We start from the raw sequence: 14661 nt of genomic DNA on the forward strand, positions 1-14661 counted from the left end.
AAGAGAGCAAACATTTTCCTTAAAACCAAATTGCCCAAAGTTGTCCTTGTTCTCATAGAGGATGTTTTATGGCAGAAGAGGTATAATAGAGGATATTATACAATGGATATTGAATTTTCACTAAAAGCTCCCCAGTGAAATATTCCTACCAGCTGCTAATGTTACACCTTCCAGAGACTTGGACAGTGTGTGACACTTAGCAGAGAAAATATTTGCATTGTGTATAAAAGATGTGTTAAATTGTCTCATTTGTACTTACTGAACTTATTCTTTCTGGATTCATAATCCAGAAACTGGCTTCTTGTCTAGTCACCAGACAAATAAACTTTGGGCAGCACCATGCCAGGTTTTCCCCCAAGGTTCTGTTCCAGCTGAGCAGGACTGTGATAGCAAAGCTCAGCTGGTGCCTCAGGGCATTTCTGGTCTCCTGGGAGTGGAACAGGCACTGAACACAAACCAGCACCAGATGGGCCACTGGTCACTCCTCAGGCCCACCTTCTACATTTTTAGACCTAATTGAAATGGGCTTCTTTAATACCTTGACAATCCCTGGATTTACCCACTATTGCCTTTCCTTTTTTCCATTACTGTAATTGATGATGCATGAAGGAATTGTGTTTGCAAACCTTGCGCATTGCAGTATTTGTTTCAGGATGGTTTTTTCCCAGTGGTACTTGTTCTCCCAGAAAGATACAGGTCCAAATAAATTTAAACTTAATTTAAAGGGATTATTTAAAACAGGGTCCAGTCACACTCCATGGCTATTAACACTGTGATTAACCCTGGAGTCTTCTACAGATACCATGTTCTTTTATCCATAGGAGCAAGTTCAGCTGCAAAGCTCTCTCCTGGAACTGCAGCTCAGCTTGGCATTAGAGTATTTTTCCAAGTCAGGAATGACACATGGGTGATAATCCTAGAAGTAACAGCTGTAAAACAGAGATTCTGTAAGACACACAGGCATTCATTCTCCAGTGTAGCTGTGATCCTTTTCCAAACTGTGGCAAGTTAAACACTGGGATATGCCAGTATTTCAACAATTTCCTTAAACTAATTTGTCCCTTTTTGAAGGCCCCCCAGCCACTGTGAAACACTTGCTCTTTGTCTAAATTGCCATTTATAACAGCAATAGGCAGGAGCTTTTCTAAATACTGCATGCAACATTGAATTTGCAAATAATTCTGTTGAACAGCACTTACAATGGTGTGAGAGGCTTCCCTATGTCCTGGGATGTCTCTTCACTGTGGGATGAAGGCTGCTGTCACTGTAGGTGTTTATTTGTGGCCTGTGGTTGCTCAGCTCGTGTCCTAGTCCTCAATATACAGTTGCAAATGACAGTCAATGATGATGTTTCTTTGCATTTACTTTGTGATGCAAAAGCCTTTTGAAATGCTACTGGCATGGGGAATAATAGATGGATCAGCCAAGGGAAGTGCTGATGGGCATCGTGTGGCACTGGATAGGAAACAGAAAATATTTTGGTCCCTGAGCTGTTTTAATACCACTGATGCTTGAATGATTGTGAGACTCTCTCTAAAGCTTGCTGGACATAAAAAACTCTGGGAGATGAGGGTATTCTGGATGTCCTAAGGTCATCTTCAAAATGCCTCTGGTTCGTTTGTGGATCTTGTTACCTGGGGTTTTTTGGTAGTCTGGAAAGCCTGTTGTATTTTAAAATAAATATGTCTTTATTTATTTATCTACATCTAGATAGATGAATCAATAGATAGTTTTTTATATCTGTGTTGCAGTTTAGGTGCCAGACTCTCAGAGGAGAAAAGGTTGAGTTACCTGGTGTGCTTTAACACAGGAGAAAGCAGCTTGACAACAGCTGAGGGGCTGGAGCCCTGTTTTCTGCCCAAAGTAGATCTTGCTTTCTGGTGGCTCAGACTCCTCCCTGACCCTCACAGTGCTGCTAATCAGTCTAGGAAGTGCTTCAGCATTTTATTACCTGTATCTTGCAGCTGGTGCTGATTGTTTGTCCGAGCACATGGTTTCTGTGGCTGGGTGAGTTTAATGATGGGTAATAAATGAGAATCAGCTCAGGGTTCAGGGTAAGTGAGAGCAAATGGCTCCTTCCTTGCCTTGTAGAGGATTTGTGATTCATAATGAAACCAGACAGTGAGTACATTTACACACAAACCACACTTTGGGCCAACATGTCTGGTCCAGAGCAGCTAGCCCTGGCCCCTGCTGTACTCTCACGTACACCCTTCACTTCCTTCTCACGGGAGAAGTTTCAGAAATTATTATTTTTAATTTGCTCGTTCTCAAAAATAAGAGAGGGGTAATGTAAAGTCACATAACAAACTGAATGTCCTGAAAAGCATGTGGGGTGTATGTTTTCCTGATTTTTTTCCTCACAATGCAGTAACAATCAGCAGCGGTCAGTTTGCTGGAAAGCATTCCAAAATCTTCTCAAGGAAGCTTGGTGGAAATGAATGTCATGAGGAATACTGTCAGGACCTGAGCTTAAAAGATCAGATCTTTCTGTGGATAACACATTATAATTCTTGGGAGTGCTGAAGGCAGCCTGTGAGTAGTTCAGCTGCCTGTGTAGGAATTCTGTGTACTTTCCTCGGAAGGACCTGATTGCTGTCCTTGCCACAGACAGGATGCAAGACGACATGGTTTTCTGATCTGTTGTCATTGTTCTTGTGTTCTTATGAAGTGGTCTCCTGAGGTTAAATGAAAGATACCTTACCGGGGGACTCATTTATTCACTGGCAATGCCTTAGGCAGAAAGATGGACACGGCTGTTAGGGAGAAACTGTGAGATTCCACAGTGAGATTATTTTTTTTTCTTTTTCTGTGTTGGTGCTTTGAATTGAAACCCACTCAGCACTGCAGAAATTTCCCCTGTAAAGTTAGTGTGGTTTTGGGCCAGTCCCTAATGGGTGGTAGCTTATATAGAAAGCTGTCATTGCACAAGATACTTTGCATTTTACAGGCAACCCAGAAAAAAGTAGGTAATTGAGCAGGACAAAATGCTGAAATTCCCTCTGTGACCAGCAAACAGCTCTTTAGAAGGAAGGATTGGCTGGGCAGGGTTATGAAATGTGTGTGTTTCCTCTGCAAATAAAGGTGAAGCTATCAATAGCACTAATGGCCCTGGGAGGAGGGCAATCTTTGAGGAAAATAAGACAATTCTGAGTTGTTGGATTAGCATCAAACCAAAGCAATTACCCGCAATGGCTTTTATATCCGTATCTTCTGTGAATTTTAGCATATTCCCATTCCACAGTGATTTCTATTCCTAAAAAAAGTGAATTAGCATGAGTATGCAAATGGTAGGATTTTAAGAGCAGTATCCCTTGCTGGCACTGCCTGCATATAGAGCAAGTGAATAAAAATCAGATATTTTAGATGTCCTCTTGAAGTTTTAATGATGAGAAATAATATATTTGCATCCCTTAGAATTCCGTTTAATTTGACAAATGTTTGCCTTCCTCCAGACATCCAGAGGCAGGCAGTGAGAGACCAGGCTGAAGTCAGTGTGTTTAGAAATTCAGAAAGATGTGAACTGACCCCTATGAAGGAAGTTAGCTCTAATACAGAGATGAATCTGTATTTTTCCTCTCAGATTGATAATTTCCTTAGATACTGAGTTTTATTGATTTTAAAAGACAGCACTTTACTGATCTGCTATAAGCACTCTTGAAGATCTACGGCTTGAGTTGGAAAGGGAACAGTTTTGTGAAAAATGGTGTGGAAGGAGTTTGCTACCAAGCTCTGACACACTTTTATCTGCACATGCACAAACACACAGTGTAAATGTGACTCCTTGTCCTTCCCTCTCTGGACAGCAGTGCTTTGCTCCTGTGCCTTGGTGATAACACTGAAACAAGATCTGGGGTGTCCTGCATGTCTCTCATTCACCCCAGAGCATTTCCTGCCCATTTGCCTGTGCTTGCGTGCTTTCCTGAGCGATTTCTGGAGCACATAATCTGCAGAAGTGTCTTCAGTTTTATCTCTAATTAGGACAACTTTGGTGGGTGCCAATGATAGACATTAAAATTGAGAGGAAATTCTCATTTACTCCTTGTGTCCTACCAGATTAGATGCTGTCACAAGACTGTCAGTGCTGTGGTAGTTGACAGCCAATTCCATCATTAAAATTCAGCTAGGGCCATTTTCCCTTCCAAAGAGGGAGCATGTGTTTTGCCAAGCCCGCTGTAGATGGTACAACAGCCCCCTAAAGAACTGTAAAAATAATTAAAAAGAAATCAATCAGTGCCACTGCCAGCCTGGGAGAATGTCAGCAAAGAGCTGTGTCCCCCTCCCCATTCCCCAAGCAGAGCTGTGTGGATTTCAAGGCTTTGATGCAGCTTTCCCTCGCTACTCTCAGCATTTGCTTGGCTCCCAGCAGTGTAGCCATCAGGACTGGTAGCTCCAAAATCCCCCTGGGCTTGTGGCCCTGGTGGAAGGCAGTGGCTGAGGGTCTCTTTGTGGCCAAGACTGCTGGCAAAACCAGCATCCCTGTCCCAGCCTTGCCCAAATCCCTGGCTGCGTGAAGGACCGGTGAGCCCCTGTGCCCCGGCTGCGTGTGGCATGTTTGGGAAGAGAATGTTTGGTTCCTGCAGAGTTCCTAACTCTTTGTAATGCAACCAGCAGGTATTGAGAGCTGAGTGTAGAGGTCAGCAAGGCATTCCCACTGCGGAATAGTCATTTATTTAGGGTTTTCATTTAAAAAACAAACCCAAACAAACCTTAAGTTTGAAAAATGTGGGATGAGAATATATCAGATGATCTCTCACAGTAAGTTGTCACAAATGCATGAGGGACTGTTGATTTCCACTCTAAAGAGAAGGGGAAGCACTTCCTATTGCCTTGTTTTTCTTTTCTTTTTTTCTGAGGAAACTGCTGTTGTTAGTAAATAACATGTAGCAAGGAATTTATTAGTAATGCCCAGTACAAGTGTCTCCTCTCTATCCTGTTCTCTATTGCTGCAGGAAGTAGGTTTTGAGATTGAGACAGAATCATTCCTATTGCATCCTAGTTAATTATTTGAAATTAAAATGTTTGTTGAGGAAGGATGCAGGATTAGTAGTGCTGTTGTAAAGAAGGATGGCAAAGCTCATTTTAGTATGAAAACAGTCTTCCCTCTATATCTCAAATTAGGAACGAGGAACATTATTTCTCTTTATACCAGATATAAATGAAACATCATTCTATTATGAGAATAACAGATTTAAAGTATTTTATTGCTAGTTAAATCTAATTCATGGTACTCAATGCAGATTTCAAGGATCAAGGGATTTAGATTATCCTGCATTACCAGCTTTAGGCTGTCATTTCTTGATGTGTTTAAGTGTCTGCTGTGCTTGAAAAGGCTTTGAGGGCGAAGGTGCACATCCCTGTCCCTGCCCCAAGGGACTTGCTGTACTTCCAGCCACCAGCTCGTGCTGCCTCGCTTGGATCAGGGAACTTGCCAGAAAAGAGACAAGATTGGTTTTCAGCCCTCAGCAGGCCCCAGATCCTGCTCTCCAGATGGTCACACAAGCTCTGTACTGGCACAAGGGAAAGTCTGATCAGTCCCTTGAGGAGATCTCACCTCTGCTTCCGAAGGCTCCTGCGGATGTGGCTCTGCGCGTGTGCCTGGAGTCATAATTGCAATGGCAAAAGAAAGAGCTCTTCAAGTAGAGGAAGGGAACAGAACAAAATAAAGCTCCTTTGGGGTTTGTGGTTATTTAAATGCTTTTTTAAGACACCTTTCTCTGGCTGTGAGCCCTGGGTGTAGGTGTTTCATCCTCCTGGCAAATAGGAGCAGCCTCTTCCACACTGGAGGGTTATTTGTGACTGTGGCTCTCAGAGGGATGGCAAATGGGCAGAACATCCTGGAAAACTGCACAGAAAGGGAAAAACAAAACTGCTATTTGCTCAGATGCAAACTATCATGAGTGCTAGAGTGATTGCTGGCTGTGTCTGTTACAGCAGCCAAGACTGGTTTGGGTATATTTTGGTCAGTCAAAGCTGTGTCACTCATGATGCTGCAGTGCTGCACAGCTATTGACCAGTCTCTGCACCTCTGGGATCCCATGTCTAATTCAGGATTGACCAGAATGGATACAAATCCATCCTAATTGGCTAACTAAGTTAATGAACTTTCCCTGCAACTGATTGCACAATGGCAAACCGACCCTGTCACGCACTGTGTGAGCACCGCAGCCGGGCAGGGCTGACGTGTCCTGCTGCCCTGCGTGACTAGAAAGTTCTCAAACACTTAGAGCTGGTTAAGTTAAATGGAGGAGAAACTGCAAGAGGACAAAGCTCTGACTGGGAACTTCATAACTGTATCTTGTGTATGTACAGGGTCAAAGTAACTAGTGGTTTTAGAACTGTAACTGTGAGCTACATTCCAGCTTTTAGAAAGGGATCTTTTAATAGGTTATTGCCTGATCAGGCTGGTGGAAATGATGCAGATGCAGTTTTGTCTTCCTAAATTTTTTGTGGGCTTTTTTTTGTTTTGTTTTGTTTTTCAGAATACTGTGGGAATAGTTGTAATTTCCAGACCACACGTCCTTTCGGTGTATTAGCCAGTCTTTGGTTGTGATCGCATATGTAGGGAACAAAAAGATGAACAGGAGGTACCTTTAGCAGTCTTTCAGTTAGTATTCCTACAGGAATCCTGTCCAATCCTGATTTGTAAAAATATAAGCTCTTAGCTTCTTTAATACCTTGACAATCCCTGGATTTACCCAATATTGCAGTGTTTAGTTAAGTTTTGTGAATGAAAGGTCTCCTTTGATTTGCATTTTTCAGCTGCCAGTCTTATTTGATGCCACCTGGCTGGTCAGTCTTCTAAGAGAAGAGGTGATTCAGTTTTCCCCTTTTCCTTGCCACTCATGGTGTTAGATCTCCTCCATGTCCCACACTGGTCATTCCTTTTCCAGTTGTTTAATGTTTTACTGTAAAAGGACTTGTTTTGTCCTTTTGGCAATTCTTTTTGATGCCCACTGTGCCCTTCTCAGTAGTAACTTTAATATTACAGGGATGCAGTAAATTTACTAGTGCAGAAGTGTTTTTATTGGCACAGAGGTTCTGATTTCTGCTGCCATTAGAAGCCATAAGCAGTTCTATCTAAATAAAATTCTCGGCTGTAATGCCCACTGAATCAAGGAGTCCTTCCATCAGCTTTGGTCAGGAGTCTAAATGAAACCACACTTGAAAGCATTTTGCAGGAAAACAACTCAAAGTGGAAGTAAAACAGAATTGGCCTTGGCTTATTTAATCCATCACTTCTGAACAGAAAGAAATGCAAAAGCAGAGTTTAAACACTGCCAGCAAAGCACGTTTTCTGGGCTCTGCTGACAAGTGCCAGCAATCTAATGCTGTTTTAGGCAATAATCTGCATGGCTGTGTATGGCACTGCCATGGAAACCCAGCTGTGCCACAGCCTCCTCCTCCCTCTTCATGGAATGAACTAGATTGTGGAACTGACCCCAGTGTGAATATTATTTTTTTTAATTGATGAAGAGAGGTGGTGTCTGTTCCTCGTCACGTGTTCTCATAGCCACAAAAGACATTCTGCTACTATCATTTCATGGAAAAGCTGCTCCTCAGGGCTGGATGGCTGCTGCTCTCCCACTGCAGGGTCAGTCAGGCACCAGTTCAGGCACAAGGAAAGTGATGGACTGGGAGCTGGATGCTGGAACCGTCCCTTGAGGTAACAATTGTATTGATGTTGAGGTTGCCCAAATCCCTTTAAAACAGTGCTAATGTGATCTCTGTAATTCCCACAATGAAAAGCAGAAGTAGAGGGTTTCCTCTTTTCTATTTAAATTATGTTGTCTCTGTACAGCTGTTCAAAATTTAGTCTTGTAGCATGCTAGCTCCTGCTCCAAGTAAATTTGCTGGACATCCAGAGAGATAAAACAGTACAGTAGAATTCTGTCTTTTCCACTGTACACTTAGGTAAAAACTTTTGAAGTACAACAGGATGGAATTGAACCTCAGATGTATAAAAGGGTTGTGAAATTATACTGTGAGTAACTATCTCCTTATGACTTTAGCAATAAGGAAGATATGAATGGCTGAATCTTTAAATGCAGCTTCAATGGACATAATGTAGGAAACTAATAAAAAAGCAGTTAAAAAATTGAGTGCTGGGTTTCTGGATAGTCTTATCCTATTTTCTGTTTCCAAGGAGTGGATTTCCCAGAAAGTCCCACTGAAGCAATTATTCTTGTTAGTTAAGGTGAACAAAGCAAACTTCAGGATATCCTTTGCTGGGAACACAGGGGCTAACCCTTGAAAGAATCTGGTTTCTGCAGTGAGGAAAAGGGAGGGAATTATCAGTGCTGAACTCTTCCAAGCACTGCATCTTGTGTATTATTGAGTGAATTGTGAACTTGCCAGACAAGCTGTGTTCAGGCCTTGTCTGGCTTCTGAAGTGGTGTTTTTGTAACCAGGTTCTGACCCTGTCTCAGCAAATGGAACCCAGTGGTGTTGTACCACGGCCCCTTCTCCCTGTAAATATGTGTGTCAACTGTGTGTGCACATACTCATCCTAAACATGTTGTTTACATTTTGTATCAGCTTGTGCTAAGGAAAAAACTGGCACCTCATGGTGCAATGTTCTCCCTATGGAAAAGACAAGATTGGAGTTTGAATACTGATGAGTGGCATCTGCAGTGAGGGAAACACAGTCTAGAGTATCCTGTGAAACAGAAACACACATTGGAAAACACAGACTGTGTGAGTTGTCAGGGCCACACCTTCAGAACACTGATTCTCCTCTCTTTCCAACTCCTGACCCATTCCCACCTTGTCACCCAGCCCAGAGCACTGAGTGCCACATCCAGTTGATCCTTGAACATCTACAGGGATTGGGACTCCTCCACCTCCCTGAGAAGCCCCTTCCAATGCCTGACCACCCTTTCAGTGAAGAAATTCCTCCTGAAGTCCAGCCTGAGTCTTCCCTGGCACAGCTTGGGGCTGTTTCTTCATGTCCTGTCCCTGTTCCTTGGGAGCAGAGTCCGAACACAATTGGCTGTGCCCTCCTGTCAGGGAGTTGTGGAGAACCACAAGGTCCCCCCTGAACCTCCTTTTCTCCAGGCTGAGCCCTCCCCCAGCTCCCTCAGCTGCTTCTTATCATCCTTGTGCTCCAGACCCTTCCGCAGCTCTGCTGCCCTTCTCTGGGCGTGCTCCAGCCCCTCAGTGCTGCTCTTGCAGGGAGGGGCCCAGAACTGGATGCAGCGCTCGAGCTGTGGCCTCACCCCTGCTCAGCACAGGGGGACAGTGTCCCTGCTCCTGCTGGCCACACTTTTCCTGACAGGATGCCATTGGCCTCTTGGCCACCTGGGCACATCTGGGCTCATGTTCAGCCCCTGTTGACCAGCACACCCAGATCCTTTCCCACTGGGTGGCTTTCTAGCCACTCTGTCCCCAGCCTGTGGCGCTGCCTTGGGCTGTGACTGAAGTGCAGGACTTTGCCTTACTGAACAAGCACAAGGACACAATGAGGCATTTATAAAATTCTCCATTTTGTCCTGTGGTCTGTTCTGGGAGAACGTTTCATACCGCATCCAACCCAAACCTTCATATACCTAACTCCAATTGATTTGGTGCATTCTCAAGCTTTTTATTTTTTTATTTTTAATGCTCCTCTGTTCGACATTGTCAGTGTGTGACAGCTTTGCATGACATATGGAACTGATGGTGTTTCAAAGCTCCTCACACTTGTCAGAAACTTCTTGTCTGCATGAGTCTGGAACCCGGTGGTCTCGTGTTTGCACCCGGCAAAGCGCAGTAACACGATCCGTCTGTTGGCTGTTGAATTAGCAATGAAGTAAAACAAAGCCCGTGTGCAGGGTGCTGTAACAGAGTACCTATAATAATGTCTGTGGCAGGAATGGTTTTCAGGGTGGTATTCTCTGAAATCAATTGTATTGTATTAATTCATCCTTCTTCAAAGGATGAATGTTTAAAATCACGTTGCTGAGGTTCCCAGGGCCTTGGACTGCCCCACCATTGGGTTTCAATTTTACCTTGGTCATATGGTACAATCCAGGTTGAATCATACAATTAAGGTTGAAGACCTCTAAGATCATCAGGTCCAACCACTGATCCAGCACTGCCAACTCCACCACTAATCCATGCCACTCAATGCCACAACTGCACAGTTTTTGAACACTCCAGGGATGGTGATTTCTCTGCTGCTCTGGGCAACTTGTTCTAGTGCTTGACCATCACCACATTGTGCCACTGTGGCACAGTTGAGGTTCAATGGTTAAATAGCATGAAAGGATCTTTGTTCTTTCCTAGTTTGAATGGTGCTATAAGAAATAAATCACTTTAAATTGTGGTTGTAGACCTTCACAAATCCCTCCAGCATACAGATGATCATATAAAGAGAACATTGCTGAAGCTGGAAGACCTGTGTGGGTTCCAGATGTCTGTAGTTCATCATGGGTGGGTCACTCTCCTGTGTCTTAATTTCCTTAGCCCTAAAGTAGAAATTAATGTTTGACTTTCTTTCTAAATTGTCCCATGCCTCACCATGATTAAATGTGCTGTGTTGTATTTGCTGAGTTTATGCTATTATTATAGCATAAAATCATAGACAAAATAAATATTTAAAGAGGGAAGCATTGCAAAAACAAATATTTGGGGTAGAGGAGCTGGTTGGGATGTTGGAGAGTTGTATTCACCATTGCAGGTCGACGGTAACTGGTGTCACAAGTAGCTTGAGAAGCACTCATGACTGAAAGTCCCTGGGGTAGAATTGGTTCGACCAAATCCCAGGGTTGTACTTGTACACACCCATAAAGTATCCCATCCAGGGCAAGCTGCCTGTTTAGGTGTTCTCATTGTTTGGAAATTTGTTGTTGGGAAGATGTTATCAACCTCTCAGCACACAGTTCTCAGCAGTGTCTCAGTGGATGCCAGTCCCTTGAGGCAGAGGCTCTGGTTTGCCTTCCACAGAGCCAAGCTCGCTGTCAGCACTCAATTAGATGTGTACACATGAGTTGTGCTGACTCAAAGCTCAAAGATACCCACCAGGGTTTTTTTGTTGAGCATCCTTGTGTAGAGAAAGCTATTTTCACCTGACCCTGAACCTTTCTAGCATTATTACTGATAGGAAAAGATAAGCCCTGTGTGCTTAAAAGTCAAAACCAAAAGAAGGGACCTTTTTTCAGAGGTGCCTGTGATCTGCTCAAACTTCCAGGAACTGAGGAACAGCAGCCCCTGTGTGTGCCTCTGTCACTGCCTCTCTTCCTTCTTGATTCTACTCTGTGGATGACCTGCTGGCAGGAGAAGCCCCTCTCTGAGGTTATCTCTGGGTTGATAAGTCCACTAAACAAAAGTCCACTAAAAAAAGAGCGAGATGGAGGCAAGTGTCTTTGGAATCACAGGGTGGAGAGCTGGCAGGTCAGAGCCTTTTCATGGAATAGCTGTAAAGTCAAGCTGGTACAGTTTTGTTTGGAGAGAAAGAAGAGAAAAATAAAAGTGATGGCATCTAGTTCCAGAAGGCAGGAGCTTTTTGTGACTGTTAAATATAAAGTTTACAGTTCCTTCCTCTTCTCTCATCTCCTTTGCTTCCACTGTTGGATTTACTTTTCCCCTGGCTACACAGGCAGCTCTTGAGAGGGGAAGGTGTGTCTGAATAGCAGCTCCCTGGCCATAATCCTGAAATAGGACTGAAGCTGCAGCACATGCAGCAGCAATAGAGGCTTGGGAGGATGATTTCCTTGTCTGGTGGGTGTTTGGGTGGGACGTGTAAGACTTTTTATGCTGCACATTGTTGTAATTCCAGCCATGCACAGAAAAAGCTGGGCAGTGCTGGCTGAGAAAGTGCTTGTGCACCTGTACAGGGTGGGACAGGCATCCAGAGGCAGAAATAGACACCAAGCCATCCTGTTTGGGCAATTACACTATTCCTGCCTTCTCACCACAGGCAGCATTTCAGTGGCTAAGCCACAAAGGGAGGAATAAAGACAAATGGGTTCTTCTTTTGAAAATACCTGTACTTAAAAGAACCTCCCTCCTTGATGGCATTCACTGTGTGTCTGTTTATTCATCCTTTGCTCACATGATAATTTACTCCTACAGAAATGTATCTCAGCTCCACCCTGTGCTGGGATGAGCCACTTTTGCTGGCACTGCTGGAGATCATTTACCAGGAGAAATGAGCTGTACACATCCATAATGGGACTGCCAGAGCTATACCTGCCCACAGCTGCTCCCAGTGCCATCACTGCCTTCACAGTAGCTCATCTTAAATCCCAGTGGGTTTCTAACCCTGCCCTGCCTTGCTCTCTATGTCTCTTCAAGAGCTGGTAATATTCTATGATGTCTCTAAGTGAAAATGGGAAGAGGAGCCGTTGATTGGGAAGAGCAAAGTGCAATGCCAACCTCTGTCCCACTGCTGCCCTAATAGAAAAGATTTGTGGCTGTGGTTGAGCTGAAGCAGCAGCTGCTGTGGTGTCACTTCAGTTTTATTAATTTGGGAGTGGGTGAGTGCAAGGAACAGAAAATGCTGTGGAAGAAGGGAGAGAAGCCAGGGGAGAGGCTGGCACAAGTGCCGGGCCCCTTTACTGAAATGCCGCTCTGCCTTATGCTCAGCCCTCCTGCCTACAGATCAAACATGTTTCTGCTGCCCCTCTCTCCAACTGAACGTGCTGCAGTTTTGTGTCTTCTGGATGAGGTCTCTCCTTTGTGGTGTTTAGTGGTCACAGAACCTCCTGTTCTAGAGTGACTCAGGTTTCCATCCCACCTGGAGATGTGCCCTACTTTTGTTCACCTCTGTTCTGCCAGCCCAGGCTGGGGTTCAGGAGTCTCGGCTGTCACTGGCAGGAGTAATTGCAAAAATTGATTCATGGGAAATGCCTCTAACAGGAAAATCCTTTTGACAGACCACACAGCCATCATACTCTGCATTTATTTGAGTCAATCAATGCTCTGATGCATATTTGGGTCATAAATACTTTGAGATAAATTGCATTTATTCTTGTGACAGCTGTGTTCCATTACCTGTTATTTATTTGGCTCTGTTGTCCTTTCATTTTGCACCTTGTGGAGCTGTCAAGTCAGCTGCTTACCACTGACAAAGCTCACAGCTCAGAGTCTTCCAAAAATAAATCCTCCAAAGGGATTTGAGCAGCAGAAGGATGTATATTGTTGGAAAGTCATTGGACAATATTTTTTGGGGTTTTTTTTGTTGTTTTTTGTTTGTTTGTTTGTTTGTTTGTTTTATTGGAAAGAGTAGCTTTGTCCATTTTGCCCAGATTCCAGAATTAGACTTTTCATTAATGATCCAGAGGTCATTGAAGCTATTAATCCCACTGATTAATATGGGTTTTGAATCGCACCCTGCATGTCTCAAAGTTGAATTAACCATATTATTTGTTATTTGAAATGGTGGGATGCTGACTTGGATGTTTCTAATTTTCCCTTGGAAGCTTTTTCAGTTTTGTGTCTTTTTACATCATGAAAATGGCAGAATATGGGATTCTGAGATGAATGAGTTGTAGTGTCCTTCCAAGAGAAAGATCAAATTGCAGTGGTCACACTGGTCTGGACGACTCACAGTCATTTTCTGCTTCTCATTCCCAATGAACAGCCACGTATCCTTCGTGCCAGGTTGTTGTACCAGCTTTGCAAGGTGCCAAGCCCTCGGTGTTAATTCAGGAAAGCACTTAATCAGGGAATTGATGACTCTAAAGTGCCTAATATAAGCATGTGCTTAAGTGCCTTGTTGGAGTGGGGCCAGTGCAGATGTGCCCTTGCTGAGCGGAGATGTGTGAGCTGCTGCTGGTCTAGTTTCTCTGTAAAACAGAGATGAAAACCCTGCTTGTAGTTTTATTCGTAGGTTTTGTTTGCACAAGGATTTTGGGATAGATGCAGGGACTGAGATCTATCAGTAGGGTTTATGTGTGAGCTAAACAGCAAAACTGTTCATAACATTACTGCTGAAGTATGTGTGATACGTTGCATGTGCTGCATTTCAGGCCTTAACATTTCTCTATTATCTTGATTTATTTTACTCTAAATGTAAAAAGAGTAATCCTGAAATTTAGTTCAAATATCACAGTGCAAAATATATATACACACTCACATGGGTCACAAAACACAGATGCAAATGAATGTGTATTATTTATAAAGCAGCTTTGACATCTTAATGTACTAACAAAAAGACATTTAGTCATAGTTCAGCATTCTGCACGTTTTTAAGCTATCATATATCATCATCCATGAAAAACTCATTATTTGGGTCTTAACCATTTTAATTTTATATGCACATTCCACCCAAAAGGGGGGGTGTGCTCTGCTCTTGTCTTTTTTTCTTTTTTTTTTATCTATTCTATCCCCCCACCCCATTTTATACAGTGAAAAGTAGACAGCTGGGGTTAGGCTGTGCCAAAAGCCCACAGTGCCCTCCAAGACCTACCTGATAACAAATGAGTGTCAGGACTGTGTGATTAAAGAGACTTCCAGGTATTCTGGTGTCCTACCCAAATCCTTCTGGATTTGCTGAATCCCAGACAGCCAGTTAGAGTTCATACTACACACCAGTAAAATCCATGTCATTGCCCTTATCCAATTCTCTAATGTGGACAGACAAAAGCCAGGTAAAAATCAACTTAAAACATGGCAATTTCTGCCAAAATCCAAATTAATAAGGAACATGGTGTGAACGCCCCATTTCAGGTGTTCTCA

The 14661-nt window shown here is 43.4% G+C and overlaps 1 protein-coding gene across 3 annotated transcripts in view; it reads left to right on the forward strand.

The window, feature by feature from the left end:
- The window catches only part of LOC119709698 (protein spinster homolog 2-like), a 135131-nt gene that overhangs the window by 46111 nt on the left and 74359 nt on the right, over window positions 1–14661 (forward strand). The window lies entirely within an intron of this gene.

The sequence above is a fragment of the Motacilla alba genome, chromosome 19 (assembly GCF_015832195.1).
Source record: "Motacilla alba alba isolate MOTALB_02 chromosome 19, Motacilla_alba_V1.0_pri, whole genome shotgun sequence".
NCBI lineage: Eukaryota > Metazoa > Chordata > Aves > Passeriformes > Motacillidae > Motacilla > Motacilla alba.